Below are 14,363 nucleotides of genomic sequence, written 5' to 3' on the forward strand. Positions count from 1 at the left end.
TCTTTTAATCTGTTTATGCCATAACATTCTACCCCACTTTCCTGAGCAGTTAGAACTTCTAGGGACACTGCTTACCTGCATGGGTTTCATTTGGAGAAGAGTACTGAAGACTTACAACTTCCTGTAACATTCACTTCATTTATAAATATATAAGTAGAATATGGAAGCAAAGATGCCCTTCCCTGAGGACGGAAGACCCACTACCTCACATCAGATCACCAGAGACAGTTCTTGTACCACCATGGTGCTTCAGCTAACCCACAGCAGGGCTATCTGCTCTGCCTAGGATTGCCAACCTCCAGGTATTAGCTGGAGATCTCCTGCTATTACAACTGATCTCCAGCCAATAGAGACCAGTTCACCTGGAGAAAATGGCCCCTTTGGCAATTGGACTCTATGGCATTGAAGTCCCTCCCCTCCCCAATCCTCCTCAGGCTCCATCCCAAAAATCTCCCGCCGGTGGAGAAAAGGGACCTGGCAACCCTAGCTCTGTCCAACTACGAACTGCACATACTCCCGAGTAGGAGGCATCACCTTGCCCCCGCTCTGATTGGCACAGGAAATGAGCAATCAATGGACTATCTCCTTGTGACTGGAACTCACTGAGAACACACTCATGTTTTAAGTCATCCACATTTATTAAGAGACATTATCATTTTTTTTGCCACATGTTCTGGTGACAGTGCAAACCCAGTTTCAGTGATCAGACGTCAGTCTCAACAATATATTTCAGTGTTTGCACTCTTCAGAGCCACAACTGACCAGTACACTTTGGTGCATATCCATGGATCTCCTCTCTGCACTTTGTGTATCTATCACAGAAATCACCATTCATGCCATGAGGCTGCCATATAAAGCAACTCCCACTCAAGGAAGATGAATAGTCAAAATCGACCCACTTACAACACAGGCTATTTGTTGAGTAAATGTGTAGGAGGTCTTCTGAGAGTTGATCTACTTGACTGTGTTGATCAAAAAATAACCGCAAGTTCCTGAAAATCCACTACAGGCCAGTTTCAAAGATACAGTTTTCAACAATGAAAACAGCATTGAGTGAGGCAAACTAGGCTTTGAGTTATTGTTTGCAAATCCCAGTTTCATAAACTAACCAGTTAAAATAACCCATACTTTCACACTATGGCTGAAATGAACCAGATTCCAAAATATGATTAATCACTTTCAAGCCATCTACACTACTCTATTCTTATTTTCATACACATTCTTATTTTCTACACACACACACACATAATTTGTAAGCTTCTCCAGTGCAGACATGTTGCTTAGGTTATGAAATCACTCCTACATGGAGTGTGTTTCCTTTCAAAATATTGTAGAAGGCTTTCACGGTCAGAGTTCATTGGTTCTTGACACTGAGAGACACTGTCCTTCAGTGTTACTCCTCTGAAGATGCCTGCCACAGCTGCTGGCGAAACGTCAGGAAAGAAAATTCCAAGACCACGGTTACACAGCCCGGATAACCTACAAGAACCAATGTGTTTCCTTTCAATTAGCAGTAACTACCATTTTTGCAAATTTATTTTACTTTACTTCATTTACACTCCATCTTTCTTCCCAATGGGGACCCAAAGCAGCTTATATCATTCTCCTCTCCTCTCCTCTCCTCCACTGTATCCTCACAGCATCCTATGAGGTAGGTTAGGTTGAGTGTGTGAACCAAGTAGGGATTCAAACCGAGGTCTCCCACATCCTAGTTTGACACTCTGACCCCCTGCACTATACTGGCTCTCATACGTTATATGTTCTCTACTGTTACAGTAAACTTACAGTAAACTTGGGTCACTATGGACTTTACCTTATCTAAAGGATTACCCCTGGATCTAATCCTTGGGTGCGGTGTAACCCAGGCAGGATGGTGCTGCTGCACTCGTCTTGTTAGTGGCTTCCTAGAGGCACCTGGTTGGCCACTGTGCGAACAGGCTGCTGGACTTGATGGGCCTTGGTCTGATCCAGCAGGGCCTTTCTTATGTATTTATGTTCTTTTTTTTTATAACAGAAAAAAATTAACAATTATTATAACAACAGCAAAAAAAGGAATATAATAAACAAAAATAACAATAAAAACCAGGAGTATCTATATATATTCATCAATACAATTTAAATATATCGTTATTAAATCTTATAAGATACCCTCTCCCGCCACCCACCACCTTATGTGTACTTATGTTCTTAAAGATATACAACAATTGTTTAAAATCTTAATAGTTTTTTCCTAGAAAAGTCTGTCAAGATACAAAGCCACCATAAATTTATCTATTATAATTTTTGTAACATACTGATAACTGCAAAGATGAGACAATACTTCATCACAGAATCACAGCAGTTTATCTAAATTTTCCATATCTATAAATATTTTTAAGATCACTGTTTAAGGGAGGTAAAAAAGATTTCTGGAATTGTATTTTCAAGACTTGGACCAGTGGCATTCCCATAATATCTGCAGTGTTCAGTGGAAGACAATGTAGTAAAATGTGGCATATACCCTTTTCTCAGATTTCCCAAAAGAAAGAAAGATTTAGATCCATAACAACACTTTAAGATCCAAAAGGAAGATATACTTAAAAACCAAAATACCATGAAAACTGGGAAGTTCATTATTCTTGGGAGTTCTACAAGTGGGAAGAATGAAGTTACAATACTAAACCATGGTTCCTGTTAATCCTCAGCTGCACAGGAATTACTATGTTGGTTAAACAAGCAGCAGTAAAGTCTGCAACCAGTTCTTCACTGAAAAGAATCTTGTGAACAAGAAATATGCTACCTTGTTTAAGCCTTGAAGATAACACTACCAAGATTTTGTCTTTTCCCTCGTGCAGGCCCTAGCCACAAGGAAGGGAAATAATTAATCTTACACATACACACACTCTCAACAGGTCTTCCAACAGATAGATATCTGATAAGTTTCACCCTAAGGGCAAGATGCTACACGTATATAAGGATGCAATGTTTCTTTCATCATCTTAACAAAGAAGGCAAGAGGTATGCAGAAGACAAACTGTTATCAAGAGATTCTTTTTCGCTTTTTAAAAAGCCACAGTAATCAATGCCAAGTTTTGAGTTATTAGTCTTTGAAAGTCTATCATTAACAAAATACTTTCCTGACATTAAAAAAAGAGGGAAATGCAAGCCAAATACTGCTTATGAAAAGAGCTAGCATAACATAAAGCTTGCCTTGCCCTCGACTACACTGCTACAAAACCTATCATTTTCAGGTTTGTAACTTGATTACCGGTAGCTATTAACATTAAAGTAACCACGCAGTTTCCCACAAACTTTCATATGGTTTTTATGTTTATGTTGGAAGTTTCTCCAGTGCTTAAAATTATAAAATATAATAATGCAAATTCAGTTATTAATACTTACTATCTTAGCAGTTTGCCCCTCTATTTACATACTGCCCACACATACTTGACTCCTTTGCCCAGATCTGTGGAGTTCACAACCACCTCAAGAGACCCACAGCCAGCCAATAACAGAAACATACAGACTCAACCACATCCATTCATAAATATATTAAAATTCTCTTCTAAATGAAGAATAGCCAGAGATGGGGAGAGGAGAGATTAACTACTTTGAAACTCCCTTCCTTTAGGAGGCTAGAAAAAACTATGTGCTTGAGATCCCAATCTCACATGCCTTATACCAATTGAACCATTGACATATCAAGCTTAGTATTGTCCATAGGCAGAGGCATTTCACATTACCTACTTTCAACTATTGATCCTTTTAACTGGAGATGCTGAGGAAAGCCAGTAAGGTGTAGCGGTTAGACTGGATCAAGGTGATCCTGTTTCCAGTCTCCACTGTGGCCACGAAAGGTTGCTGGGTGACCTTGGACCAGTTACTCACTCTCAACCTAACCTACCTCACAGGTCTGTTGTGTGAATAAGAGTGGACTGTTATCGGCCACTTTGTGCCTCCAATGGGGAGAAAAGTAGATTATTAATGAAATGAAAATAGAAATGATTGAACTGGAGATTAATCTGCATGTAAAGCATGGGCTCTCCCTATTGAGGTTTAAAGCTACCCCACAAGAGTAAACAGCAAAAACACATAATAGAGATCAGTGATGACAAAGGATTAAATGATCTATGTATGAGAGGGGTCGTGGGTCAGTGGTAGAGCAACTGCTTGGCATGGAGAAGGTCTCAGGTTCAGTCCCTGGCATCTCCAGTTAAAGGGACTAGGCAAGTAGGTGATGTGAAAAACCCCTGCCTGAGACCCTGGAGTATCAGTCAGCTTCATGTGTTCAACACCACGAATTCAAGACCTGAAATCTCAAGATGCCTTTCTTGTACTTAAGGACCACTAAGGCCACCTGTTCATGGGACATTTTAAAAAGGAAACCACAGTGCACAGGCAACGGCTAAACCTACTCCCCACCCCAGTCTTTCCTTGCGCAACTCCACTGACTGATCTCCTAGCCCAGGGGTCGGCAAACTCATTAGTCAAAAGAGCCAAATATCAACAGTACAACGATTGAGATTTCTTTTGAGAGCCAAATTTCTTAAACTATATAGGTAGGTACACTGTTTATTAACGTAATAAACTTTAAAGTTTTAAGTCTTAATTAAACTATAGGTACACTGAATAAACCTTGATATCATACTTAATAGTGATCTTATTTATTGATAAAAATTAAATTGTAAGTCCCTGCCATTTCCCCCTCCCCGTCTGGAGGCCTGGTCTATCACCATAAAAGCCTATTGGTAGACCTGGCCTCCGGCTGAGTCCCATTGGGAGGCCAGGTCTACCCATTGGCTTTCTTGGCAGTAGGCCTGGCCTCTCTCTCAGGCGCGCCGGCTCCGCAGCCCGGCTGCTGGCGCTAGCGGGCGCGAGAGCAGGGGCTCCGAACCGAGTTCGGAGAGCCGCACTCAACGGGCCAAAGAGCCGCATGCGGCTCGGGAGCTGCAGTTTGCAGACCCCTGTCCTAGCCAACTTCAGATACTGGAAGTCAGCCAGGATGGGAGAAAAGTGCTGAAGCCACTGAAGCACAGCAAGGCAACAGGGCAGGAGGCTTCAAGGCTTAGTTCAGGGGTCCCCCCTCCCCAGTGCGGCACCCGCTGACACTTTCCTGGTGCCCAGGTAGAGAACCGGGTTTGAATCCCCACTCCTCCACATGAGCGGCGGGTGCTAATCTGGTGAACTAGGTTGGTTTCTCCACTCCTACACATGAAGCCAGCTGGGTGACCTTGGGCTAGTCACAGTTCTGTTAGAGCTCCACCTACCTCACAGGGTGTCTGTTGTGGGGAGGGGAAGGGGAGGCAATGGAAAGCCAGTTTGAGTCTCCCTTAAGTGGTAGAGAAAGTCAGCATATAAAAAACCAACTCTTCTTCTCTCTCTTCTTTTTAAAAGTGGGCAGGGCCAGATGGGGCTTTCCCCCAGCAGGGCTTCCATCGGCCATCAAAAGTGTGATTCACTGTGCAGATTTTTAAAAACATCGCCTTGGCAGTAACTGTCACCACAGCACAAGGATCATAAACAGCATGTTCATTTTTTAAGAGGCATCACATTAAAGACAGCTGCTGCCTGAAAAGTTGAAGAGCTACTACTAGTTATGCATAAACCTCACTCCTTGACTATTTGTGGTCTACCTCCCATGGCGGCCACCAGGCTGTGTCCGAATTCCAATGTTGCCCACAGGGTGAAAAAGACTGGAGACCCTGGCTTACTTCCTCTCTCTGGCACACTTTTTACTAAATGAATGAAACAAATATATTCTCCACCCACATGGTTTCACCCTGGTAAGGGGGGGATACATGTCAGTATTTCATGCATGCTGGTGGCAGCTGCACAGGGAAATTTTCACTTGCCTCAAACTTGCCTCTTTTGTATGAAGGGCAAAATCTTTCAGAATTTTATCCCAATTATGGGGGAAGCTGCATCCAGGAACAGCAAATTTGCGTGATTACACAAGCTCATGTTTCCCCCCACTCCTGGTTTAACAACTTGACAGCAAAAGAGGAAAGAGCAGTCATCTTGTTTACATTTTTACTGCTTTTTACTATTCTTTAGAGTACTAAACAATTCCAAAACAATATTTCCATTAATATTACAGTAGAAGAAGAGTTGGTTTTTATATGCCGACTTTCTCTGCCACCTAAGGGAGAATCAAGCCAGCTTACACTCACCTTCCCTTCCCCTCCCCACAACAGACACCCTGTGAGGTAGGTGAGGCTGAATGACTTGCACAAGGTCACCCAGCTGGCTTCGTGTGTAGGAGTGGGGAAACGCATCCAGTTCACCAGATTAGCCTCCGCCGCTCATGTGGAGGAGTGGGGAATCAAACCTGGTTCTCCAGATCAGACTCCACTGCTCCAAACCACCGTTCTTAACCACTACACCACGCTGGCTCAGTAGATTAGAGTGAAGTTTCTGAAATAACTTTATCATCTCAGAAAACTGTAAGAATACCAGTAAATACAAAGTGAGCTCAACTTGAAACCAGTCAGCAAAAAATGCACAGAAGGCAGTAAAAAGCAATTTAAGTTGCAACCTACTTTTCAAACTAAATTTACCATTTTAAAAAATGGTTGCAATAAATGGGATTTTGGAGTCCTTCAGTAGCACATTGGGAGAAATCCATTTGTACTCATCATACATGTTGCAAGACATATCAATCACTTGCAACATGTACTCATTCAGATCCTTTAAGAGGGATGAAAGGGCTACAAGAGCCAAGCATTGGCTCATCGCTTCCTGTCCTCCCTCTCATGAGCTGCCTAAATTCAGTCATAGAATCAGCATTGCTGTCAGATGGCCATCTAGCCCCTACTTAAAAACCTCCAAAAGAGAGCTGACCGGCTCCTGAGGAAGCCTGTTCCACTGAAGAACCCACCGTCAGAAAGTTCTTCCTAATGTTTAGCTGAAAACTTTTAATTTCAATTTCAATGTTATTTCTGGTTCAACCTTCTAGCACGACAGAAAACAACTCTGCCCCACCCTCTATATGATAGTCCTTCAAATACTTCAGGATGGCTGTCATATCACCTCTCAATTGCCTCCTCTCCAGGCTAAATGTATCCAGCTCTTTCAACCTTTCCTCATAGGACTTGGTCTCCAGACCCACCATCTTTGTCACCCTCCTTTAGACACATTCCAGCTTATCAATGTCCTTCTTAAACTGCAGTGCCCAAAACTGAACACAGTACTCCAAGTGAGGTCTAACCAGAGCAGAGCAAAATGATACTATCACTTCATGTGGTTTGGACACTATACTTCTGTTGATGCAGCCCAAAATCACATTTGCAGAATTTTTATTCTGAAAGGTTAAATGTGTATGGTTGCAGTTTATTCTTTTGGAATCGAGCTTCAATTTATGTTTTTTTCTTTTTCTACCTCACCAGCAGTAGTTATTCAAAACTGCCGAATGACCAGTTTTTCCAGAATATCATCTTCACATTCTGAGAAGCTGGGAACTGTGGAAACCATTCCACCATCTTCTTTCCAAAGTCGTTATGCTGACTTTTTCCCGCTCCGCTCTAGCTATTGCTGAGAGTAATTTCTCCTAAGAAATGAGCTTGCGTCTCACAAGCCCACACTCTCATCTAATATATGTATGAAGGGAACCTTGGGTACTTACCGTGAAGGTCCTTTCTTCTCTGAGGTAAGGAGAGCATCTTGCTAGCGACGGGTGATTCTCTTCCGGTTCCTTGGGACAGGCAGGATGTAAACAAACAAACTTCCTGTTTCCTGCTCCTGAATCGCCCATTCCTCAGTTTTAATACTTTCCGAGCTAGGAGAATATCAGGAAGAAGTAAACTCGCCGTGTTACTGCGGCGGACATTGAAGATGGAGCCCAAGTTCACTTGAACATTTTATTTAGATGTGCGGTACACCTCAACAAGGTAACACTAACTAAGGTAACTGTCGTAGACACATAGAATAATGTAGACATACTTGTCTTTACTGGCAGGGATCCCCCTGTCCTGAGTATGCCTGTTTAGTAATATATGTTTAACGAGAGTGCTCTGTAGTTGCCCAGGGTGGGCCCAAGATGCTCTCCTTACCTCAGAGAAGAAAGGACCTTCACGGTAAGTACCCAAGGTTCCCTTCTCTCTCTGAGGGGGAGAGCATCTTGCTAGCGACGGGATGTCCAAGAGCTGTGACGGTCTCAGGGTGGGTTAACGTTCAACTACTACATGCTGAAGCACTCTGCGGCCAAAGGCTGCATCTGCCGAAGAGTAGGTGTTGAGGCGGTAGTGTCTTACGAAGGTAGAGATGGAAGACCATGTGGCTGCCTTGCATATTTCCTCGACGGAGGCCTGCTTGTCGAAGGCCGCCGAGGTAGCCGCGCTCCTTATGGAATGTGCTGTGATGCCCTGTGGTATCGAGACGCCGGCTGCCCTGTATGCCTCCACGATGCAGGTGCGTAGGGTGCGGCTGATGGATGCTCTGGAGAGTTTCTTGCCTTTGCTAGCTCCAGACACCGAGATGAAGAGGGAGTCCGTCCGTCTGAACGATGCTGTGCGTTCCAGATATATGCGGATGGTGCGCATCATGTCTAGGGTGTGCCAGTCCTTTTCCCTGTCATGGGTTGGTCGCGGGCAAAAGGAGGGCAGATGGATCTCCTGCTGTCTGTGGAAACTGGAACCCACCTTGGGTACGAATGTCGGGTCAGGTCTGAGGACCACCTTGTCGTGGTGGAATACGCAGAGTCCCTCCCTCATGGAGAGAGCCCCCAGCTCAGAGACCCTGCGTGCTGAGGTGACTGCTGTTAGGAACAGTGTCTTGAGTCGAAGAAATTTGAGGGAAACTTCCGTCAGTGGTTCAAAGGGGGGTCTGGTCAAGGCTGACAAGACGACATGAAGGCGCCATGATGGGAAGAGGTGCCGGACTGATGGTGCCTTCTGATCGACCCCCTTGAGGAAGGACTTAATGTGAGGATGCTTAGTGGTGCTGTATCCCTCCGTGACGGGATTGACTGTGGCTATAGCGGCCAACTGTCTACGGAGGGTGGACGTCCTGAGTCCTTGGAGCACTCCGTCCTGTAGAAATCCTAGTAGTTCAGCTGCGGATGGTGTCGTGGGGTTCGCATCTTTACAACGGCACCATCTGACGAAGGCCTTCCAGGAAGAGTTATATATTCTCTGTGTGGACGGCCGTCTAGCTTCCAGTATGGTGTCGACGACGCCGGGTTGGTACCCGTGGCTCAGAAGCCGTTGCCTCTCAATAGCCAGGCGGTCAGTTTGAGCCATTCCGGGTCCGGATGTCGAACTGGACCCTGCTGCAACATGTCCTGTGCAGAGGGCAGTCGCCAGGGTTCTTGTATGGACAACTCCATCAGGGTGGAGTACCACGGTCTGCATGGCCAGTCTGGGGCTATGAATAAGACTGTCGCCCGTTCCTGGCGGACCTTCCTCAGTGCCTTGGGTATGACCGGTAGAGGTGGGAAGGCGTAAAGGAGTCCTTGGGGCCAGGGTGAGAGGAGGGCATCTACTCGCTCCGCTTCCCTGTGGGCATATCTGGAGAAGAAGCGGGGTGTCTTGTTGTTTGCAGGGGAGGCAAATAGATCTACTGCCGGCGTTCCGTAGCGATGAGTGAGGAGATGAAACAGCCTGTCGTTCAGTGACCATTCGCCCTCGTCTATCGTCTGGCGGCTGAGCCAATCCGCCTGGGTGTTGAGCCTGCCCTGTATATGCTCTGCCCTGATTGACATAAGATGTTTCTCGGCCCATATCAGGATCCTGTTCGCCTCCCCCTGTAGCGAGGAGGATCTGGATCCCCCCTGTTTGTTCAGGTGGGCCTTGGCGGTGATGTTGTCTGTCTGTATCAGAACGTGGCGTCCTGTGACACTCGGCTGGAACTTTAGTAGAGCTTTGTGGATTGCCCGCATCTCCAGTCGGTTGATGTGCATGGCCCGCTCCCGAGGTGACCATGTGCCCTGGGCCACCTGATGGTCCATAGTGGCCCCCCACCCCTCTAGGCTGGCATCCGTGAATATCTGGACTATGGAGTCGTGGATGTAGGGCTGGCCTTCCTGCAGGGTCGGGGCGTGTGACCACCAGCGTAGACTCAGTTTGGTGGCCTCTGGCAGGGTTAGTCGGATGTTTTTCTTTTGAAGGATTTGCCGTTGATATGGTTTGAGAAACCATTGCAGTGGACGAGCATGGAATCTGGCCCACGTGACCGTGCCAATGCACGATACCATCAGTCCTTGTAGTTGAACTAGGGATGATAGTCCGACTGACCTTGATCTTGTCAGGTGTTTGGCGAGACGGGCTAGTTTGGTAGCCTTGTCTTTTGGTAAGGTTAGAGTGTTGTCCCTGGTATTGATTAGAACGCCGAGGTGTCGAATCCTTTGGGATGGAGAGATGTTGCTTTTGGCTCTGTTGATGAGGAAGCCGTGGCTGCTCAGCACCTGGATGACTCTGGAGGTGTGATGGACTGCTGCGTCCGCCGTGGGTGCGCAGACCAAGATGTCGTCGAGATACGGGTAAACGTGTATCCCTTCCCTCCGTAGGAGCGCTATCAGAGTGACGAGAACCTTGGAGAACACCCGAGGAGCTGGAGAAAGACCGAAGGGGAGTGCCTTGAACTGAAAGTGAAGATCCCCAAAGGCGAAGCGGAGGAATCTTCGATGATCCGCATGTATAGGGATGTGTAGGTAGGCCTCCGTCAGGTCTATCGATGAAAGGAACATCCCCGGGCGTAGTGCTTCCACGATGGATCTCAGGGTCTCCATGCGGAAGTGCTTTGCCTGGACAAACTCGTTCACAAACTGCAGATCCAGTATGGCCCTCCAGTCCCCATTCTTCTTGGGAACTGTGAAAAAGATGGAGTAGACTCCTGAGAATCTCTCTGGCGTTGTAACCGGTTCGATGGCCTGTATCTGCAGAAGATGGCGAATGGCCAACAAGGTCCTGTTGCGTTTGTCGCGATTGCGTGGAGTGGGGGACGTCACAAAGTGATCCGGTGGGAGGTGTAGAAACTCTATTTGATAGCCATGTTGAATGACTTCTTGTACCCACCGATCTGGCTGCGCCTGCTCCCATTGGCGCATGAAGAGTCTCAGCCGTCCTCCCACTGGCGCGGAATCGTCGTCATTGTTTCTTTGCCTTGAAATTGTGGCTCGGCTTGGCTGGCCGTTGGTTCTGGAATTGGTTTGGTCTGGGGTAGCGTTGCCCCCCTCTGTTGGCCCCTCGTGCGCCGGACCAGGTGGAGCGTCTTGGATCTGTTCTAGGTCGTGCGAGGGTGTGGTAGGCACGAAAGGAAGAGGAGGCACGGAAGTCCTTTTTGAGGTTCCCTGGCATGGCCCTCTTCCTGTCCTTAGTCTCTACTAAGATGTCCTCGAGCTTGTCCCCGAAGAGTTTGCCGCCTTGGAAGGGATAAGCCAGCAGCATGGCTTTGGCTCCTTGGTCGGCCTGCCAAGCACGTAGCCAGAGGGCTCGCCTGGTTACGGTGTTAGTTGCCATGGCCCTTGCTGAAAGAGTCATAGAGTCTAAGGTGGCATCTGCTAAGAAGGAGAGCGCCTTCATCAGCCTGTTGAGGCCGTCATTCGCCTTGCGTTCTTCCAGGGGAATAAGAGTGGCAAGTTTTCTTGCCCACACTATAGCCGCCCTCGCAAAAAAGGTTGCGGTTGCCGAGGCTTGGATGGATGTGGCCAATGCCTCGTGGGTCTTGCGGGAGGCTTGGTCGGCCTTTCTGTCCAAGGGGTCCCTTATAGAGCCCATGCCATCTCCTGAGAGAAGGCCCGGCGACTGGAGCGCCGCCACTGGTCCCTCTACTAAGGGCATGCGTAGAAGCTCCATGGCGTGAGGGGCCAGGGTGTAGAGCTTGGTGATGTTGCGGGGAAGAGGCCTGTTGCCCAGAGGCTTTTCCCACTCAAGGTTCAGTCGGTGCTCAAAATATTCTGGGAAGGGTACCACCTTGGTGGAGGGCTGCGTTCTGGGGAAAAACTCTTTGGGGCCCCTTGGTCTGCCCTTCCCCTTTTCCCCCTCATCAGGCTCTGGCACCTCGGTAAGGTCGAGGGCCATAATGGCTTTAGCTAGGATGCCCTGATAGTCCTCTCTGGGAAACAGGCGTGTCTGCTTCTCTTCCACTGGTTCCCCCTCCCCTTCAGAGGAAGAGAATTCGCCTTCCTCTTTTTCTCCCTCATCTGAATCATATTGCGAGGAGGGGGGGGGGAGGCATTGTCCTGCATTGTGTTGGGGGAATCTGGGGTCTTTCCCCTTGCCTTGGAGGTAGCAGGCTTAGTGGTCCCTGCAGCCAAGCTGGTGCTGGGTCTTTCTTCCCTCCCGGTTTGGGCAGGGGGATAATAGGTTTGTGCGACCCATGAACCCCCTTGGGTTGCGTGTGGGTGGGCAGGCTGCCAGCCCCCTTGGGCCGCGGGCTGCAGGAAAGGGAATTCTTCCCTGAGGACCTGCCTCATTAGGGTGAGGAGGTCGCTCTGGGGTGTCCCGGGGGGTTGGTTTCCCGATGCCCCCGTGGGCTGGGTGGGCTGGTGGCTAGGCAGGGACCCCGGGTTAGGCTTAGGCTCACCCCTTAGTTGTGTTGCCGGCTCGCTGGTCTCTTTTACGTCGGTCGCCGTCTCCCTGGAGCCCTCGCTGCCCCTGCGGCTTGAGTGCGCAATAGGGGACGCTTCCCGGCGTTGCCTCTTCCCGCCGCTCCCTTGAGCAGCGGCTGGGTCAACTGCAGCTGATTCGGGCTTCTTTTTGTTGTCCCGGTCCTTTTTGGGTCCGGTATCTCGTTGCTTCCGCTTGCCGGAGGAGGAGGAAGAAGCCTGGCTTTCGTGCCTCTCCGCGTTGCCGCCCTTGCGGCTGCCGGATGGCCCATGTGGTGGTTGGGGGGGGGCTGGGACTAGACCCTCCGTGAGCTCCCCCCGTTGGAGAAAGTCGTCAGGTGCCGCTTGGCTCGCCATGCGCCCGGTTTTCTGCCAGCTGGTCCGCGGCTGTTCCGTGTGCGGCTGTTCGGGGCTGCTATCGCTGGCGGCGGCGGCGGGGGGGGGGAAACACGTGTGCTCGCCCCAAAATGGTGGACTATGGAGGAGGGTTGCGCGGAGCAACCCTAGTTGCTGCCTTCCCACAGCGAGGCAGGAAGAAAAACTGAGGAATGGGCGATTCAGGAGCAGGAAACAGGAAGTTTGTTTACATCCTGCCTGTCCCAAGGAACCGGAAGAGAATCACCCGTCGCTAGCAAGATGCTCTCCCCCTCAGAGAGAGAATGACCAGTTTTCCCAGAACATCATCTTCACATTCTGGGAAGTTAGGAACTGGGAAACCATTCTGTCATCTTATTGCTGAGAATAATTTTTCATAAGAGATGAGCATGCATCTCACAAGCCTACACTCTTATCTAAAATACACATTACCAGTTTTTCCATAATATCATCTTCACATTCTGAGAAGTTGGGAACCGTGGAAACCATTCCATCATCTTCCTTCTAAAGTCATTATGTTGACTTTTCCCCTCTCTGCTCTAGTTATTGCTAAGGGTAATTTTTCATAAGAGATGAGCTTGCATCTGACCACCCTACACTTTTATCTAAAATACGCATGATTTTCTCACAATAGATGCTTTCAAAGATGACGCAAGGAACAGATGCCCTTCATTCATTACCCTACATTACGATTTTCACATATAAACTTCCACAATTCACTCTTGTGATGTCATAGCAGCTTAATGCATTCAAGATAAAAAGTCAGGAAACAGTAGTACAAATATATCTGGGAGAAGTGTTTGGCATGCCTATATCCTACTTCCAAGAACTAAAGTGGCTAAATCGTTCTCTATTATGGTTGAGCTCACAATAACAACTTGTGATCGCACCACCACCGGAGGAGTGGTACCAAAGAGCCGGAGGGATTAAGCTGCAAGGGAAGAAATCTGACAACACAGCTGAGAATCCAAAAAGCTGCACAACACCTTCCATGAGCAGAGTGGGGCTTTTCAGAACCACTCTTTCTACTACAGCTCTTTGCCCCGCACCCCAAAAAACCAAACACACACTTGGGCATGGAGGTCGTGTGTGTGTGTGTGTGTGTGTGTGTGTGTGTATGTATAGGGATTGCTGGATCCTAATATACTTTTAATATGTGATTTATCATTCTCCTATAATGCATGGAGGTTTGAAATATCTTTTGTAACTAAAGAAGCCTCACACATATACCAGAACAGATAGTTTTCTATATCATTTAAAAAAGTAATTATGGATAAAAAGAACACTTCACTAGAATCAAGGTCCCTTTAAACTTTACATTTTTATTACAATCTGCCCGCTCCTTCTGGAAACAAACAATGAACTTTCTCTGTTTTTCTTTCATGGAAAAAAGTTAAGTGACCCAGAGGAGGTGCAATGTTATATCAATGCCAAAAGAGAAAAGCAGGCTTAAAACAAGAGGGCATCC

The sequence above is a fragment of the Euleptes europaea genome, chromosome 5 (genome assembly GCF_029931775.1).
Source record: "Euleptes europaea isolate rEulEur1 chromosome 5, rEulEur1.hap1, whole genome shotgun sequence".
Lineage (NCBI taxonomy): Eukaryota > Metazoa > Chordata > Lepidosauria > Squamata > Sphaerodactylidae > Euleptes > Euleptes europaea.